Source organism: Cupressus sempervirens, chromosome 1 (assembly GCF_028749045.1).
Source record: "Cupressus sempervirens isolate cs-2001-9-10 chromosome 1, ASM2874904v1, whole genome shotgun sequence".
Taxonomy (NCBI): Eukaryota; Viridiplantae; Streptophyta; class Pinopsida; order Cupressales; family Cupressaceae; genus Cupressus; species Cupressus sempervirens.
The window spans coordinates 227,796,555-227,801,590 of record NC_143118.1 but is presented as its reverse complement, the minus strand read 5'-3'; positions in this window follow the sequence as shown (position 1 = coordinate 227,801,590).

The window sequence follows — 5,036 nt, the reverse complement described above, 5'->3', positions numbered from 1 at the left end:
CGGTTGAAACCCTCATTCCTCTGGTTCCTGCTAGTACCCTCATCTTCATTTTTCTTTTGAGTTTCATTGCGGCCTCCAGATGATCTACCACTTCCCCTTCCTCCTTGACCACGCCCTCTTTGTCTTCCTTCAAACCTTTTACTCAGCTTCTCTTCAACTCGTAGGGAAAACTGGTATGCTTCTTCAACGCTGGTCATTCTTACTAGACTTAATTCCTCTTGGATGCTAGGTCGCAACCCACTGATATAACGAGCCACCTTCTCCTTATTTGCTTCTGCATGCCCCGCTCTAATCAGGAGTCGGTAAAACTCCTCTGTATATTCTTGGACTGATCTTCCTGCTTGTTTTAACCCATGCATCTTCTTAAATAGATCAAGCTCATAGTCCACAGGAATGAATTGCTTCTTCAATTTGTCCACCACGCGATCCCATCTTGTGATCTTCTCCTTTCCTCTTCTAAGTCTTTCCAGTTGAATCTCTTGCCACCAGATTTTGGCATGGCCTTTCAGTTTGGCCTTTGCAAACTTAACCCTATCTGGGTCCCTTATATCCTCATACTCAAAGTATTCTTCCAGTTCATTGATCCAATCGATCAACTCATCTGGTTTCAAATTTCCTGAAAATATACCCACTTCAATTGTAGGTCTTTTCCCAAACCTAGTAATGGCCCTAAAAAGCCTTTCCTCTATAGGATTCAGAACTTCCTTGTCAACTTCCATTACTTCCTCTTCATTGTCATCCTCACTATTGTCATCTGCGGCAATATTTGCTCCTCTACGAAGCTCCTCTTGCAATGCTTGTACCTATCTCTGGAGGGCTCTAATCTCCTCAGGATCAATAGCTCTTGCCCTTCCACCATGCTCTCTTCATGGAGGCATCTTCTAACTCGAACCCACAACCACACAGTCCTGGTGCAAACTGCCTCACAGTCGGCGCTCTGTCTACACACTTAGGAAAACCGGCTCTGATACCACTTGATGGGGACACAACCCAACAACAGAATGGACAGAATAGAAAAGGGAAATTATATTAACTGATAAAATAAGCTAGTACAAATAGTGCAGAGAAAATAAACTTCAAAACATGCCCTACGGGCTTACAATAGCATAAATCTGGAGAATATTTCTCCTTATAGCACCTCCTCTCAAACTCCACCCCGAACTACCTTTTACAATGCCAGAAATCTCCTTAAATAGACCCCGGAGGGTTAAGGACTAGGAGTACATTCTAGAAAGTGCTATTAGGCATCCACCAAAAAAATAGAAGGTTCCGGAAGCTGCGTTAGAAGTCGGTGCAATTCTAGAAGAATCCAGAAATGGTAGCCGAACTTTCGGGAGGCATAACTTTTGAACCGTAACTCCGATTGACGAACCGTTTACATTTTTGGAAAGCTCTCAAAGCGCTCTATAGTCCTATAGACCAGCTTTGCTCGTCCCCCATTTTTCGACCCTTTTTGAGGTCATTTAATGCCCCAAACCTGACTTTGAAGCATTCTTAGGAGGTCTCCAAAACCCGAAAAACTGCAATAACTTTCAAACCATGGGGCCTATCGACCTGATTCTTTTTTTGGAATGCTCTAAATCATGATTACATTCATCTGGCCAATTCACACCTTCTAATTTATCGAAATGATGACCGAAATACATGCTCCTATTTTTTCGGGATTTTCAAATGCACTGATAGTTGAACTATGAGAGTTGGAACCTTTATTTGAGCCAAATGGGTATCAAAAAATGTAAAGATATGAAATAGAAACTAAGTCTAAGTACTTTTTTTTTTTGGTGACACAGGATTGCCCTTATACCTCTAGATGCTCCTGCATCAAATCCAAACCTTAAACATAACCATAACTCTAACCCTAACCTTAACCATAAATATAACTCTAACCCAAACCTTAACCATAACTCTAACAATAACCATAACCGGAACTCTAACCCTAACCTTAACCATAACTCAAACCCTAACCCTAACTCTAGCCCTAACCCTAATGCTAACCCTAACCCTTATTCTATCCCTAAGGTTAACATTAATTATAATGGTAACTTTGTCCCTAACCATATATCTATGTTTGACTATAACATTTTACATTACAATATGCCAAAAAGAAAATTACTTTTTTAAAACCATAATCCTACCCCTAATTCTAACCCTAAATATAACCCTAACTGTAAATCTAACTCTACCATAATTAGACAGTAATCCTAACCCTAATCCTTAGTTTAACCTTCACTAAAACTGTAACCTAACCGTAACTCTAACCTTAACGCTGACTCAAAACTCTAACTCTAACCTTACCCCTTACTTTAATCTAGATGAAAACCATAACCCTAACCCTATCCTTAACCCCAACTCAAACCCTTACCCTAACCTTAACCTTGATGTAACTCTATATACAAGCCTAACTCTAAATATAAACCTAACCTTAACCATCACCCTAAAACTAACCCTTTCTCTACCCCTTTCTCTAACTCTAACTGTAAATCTAATTTTAACCCTAACCCTCAGCCTAATTATAACCCTAATTTAAACTCTAACTCTAGCCCTTATTCGAGCTCCAATTCTAACTCTACCTCTAACTCAAACCCTGAATCTAATTCTAATCCTAACCCTAACTATATGTTTAACCTAAACCCTTATTCTTACCCTCGCCCTTTCCTTAACCCTAACCCTAACTCTAATTCTAACCCTAACTATATTTGTAACCCAAATTCTAACCCTAATCCTAACATTAACTCTAACTCTAATTCTAAACCTAACCTTAACTATAACCTTAGCAAGATTCATAATCCTAAAAATAACCCTAGCCCTAACCCTAATGCTAATACTGACTCTAATTATAACTCTATTCCTAACCGTAACTCTAACCCTATCCATAAATCAAAGCCTAACAATAGCCCCAACCATAACACTAACCCTAACCCTAAATATAACTCTACTCTTCAATATAACATTTTACATAACAATATGCTTAAAATAAAACTAAATTAAAGTGATGCAAATAAACATCATATATAGAATTAAAAAATAAAATATTCAAGAATAGTTTTATAGTAAGTTTATACAATTTTATTTAAAAAGAAATAAATAATTCAGCACTTACCTTAAAAAAATAGAAAAAATTTAAAAATATTTTTCCCATTGCGCCGCGATTGCCACTAGCTTATATATACCTCTATATATTACGACGAGAGTAATCGTTCTCGAGGTGCCTATTTTCATTTTCATAAATCCCACCTGTGATTAAAATAACCTTGGAATTAAATGAAAATAGGCACCTCGAGAACGATTGCTTTCGGCATAATATATATAGAGGTATATATCAGCTAGTATATATAATGTTGGATGACCCACAGGAAGTGATACCATTGACTTCAGATTTGATCCAATATAATGACCCATTTTCAATAGACTTTTACATTTTAACAATTTCTACGCACTAACTTAATGGGATGTAGATTGAATTCTAGTCGAAACCGCGTGCAAGTTGGCTGCGAAACCCATCAGAAGACGTCGTTTGAGACTGAGTCCACTGTAATATTTCATCTCAAATAGTTCAGAGATTTATCGGCCTTGCAAATTAAAGTCCGAAGATTGGCCTGAAACAAAAGATCATGCTAAAAATGATGAGCGAACCAGTAATGGACGGGGCCGAGTTTTGGAAAGTGGGAGAGTCGAAGACTGATTTTAACGACGTTTACGACTGGATATGCCATCTCTACCGGTCAGGACATAAATGTCCTCCGCTTTCGCTGAACATTTATTTTGGCGACACAGATTCATTTGACAACACAGGATCACTTTTCCTTGAATCCGAATTTCAAGGTATTAGTAACGTCAGTCTCTTTATCTCGTCGGATATGGGTAGGCATTCTAGTCTTGGAATCTGCTCTACTGGGATTGTTGGACAAGAAGCCCGCCAAAAGAACACATTCCTGCTATTCACCAACTTGTTTGTACGTGTGTATTGCAATGCCTTCAACTGTAATGACATCCCACAAATGAAAATCCCGCTGGGCACAATTGACCCTGCCAAATACAAGCAAGTATTTAACTCTCTCTTTTTAGTTGCTTGCTTTTCCTTTTTGTATTATTCCATATTTCAAATCTTTGAAAGGTGGGTGGATAAATTGCCATGTCGTAGAGCAGAGGAAATTCTGTCAATCACAGGAGTTCCGACTCAAAATTCTCAATTTCCAGACATTTACGACTGCATATGCCACCTCAACCAGAAGAAATCAAAGAAGCGTGAATTCCTTCCATTAAACGTTCATTTTAGCCCAGCAAATTCACTCTTCCTTTCATCCGAATTTATAGCTTGCGATAAAATCTCCCTCTCTCTCTCCTCGGCTATTCATAAACTTTTTGATCTTGGGATTGTTGAAGTAGAATCACGCCAGAGTAACACGTTTCAAGCATTCTTGAACCTGTGGGCATGTGTGCATCTAAAAGTCTTCGATCTAGATCTCGTGAAGCTCCAGCAAACGAAAACACAGCTGAGGACAATTGAATCTGCTAAGTACAAGCAAGCATTCAACTCTCTCTTTTCACTTGCTTGATATTCTTTTATGGTGCATTTCTGATCTGAAATTTCCGAAAGCGAAGCACAAAAATTGTTTTGTCATAGAGTAGAGAATATTTTGTCACTCATAGGACCTGGTGCAACTGGTTATGTGCTAAGGCATTTTTCTGCCGAGTTCACTTGCAAGTGCTTATTACACGGCGAGATTGATAATAAAGGGGGAAATAATGATTTGAGAATATCCTAATGCAGTTTAAGTCTTTCGGGATTCTGGAACATCAACAGCTACAGTCCAATACTGTCAATGCGCAGAATGGGCGAGGGACGGCTTGCTGATAAGCAACTCTGCAACGCCTTGAATTACAAGCAACTGCAATGTGTCATTCAATTCCGCTATGTGGTTAACGTCTTCAGAGACTTTATTGAAGTTAGGGTGGAAAATGATAATGTTGAGTGCAATGTAATTCGACTGGATCCGACATCGGAACAAAAGTCAATTCCAACAAGCCTTGAAGAT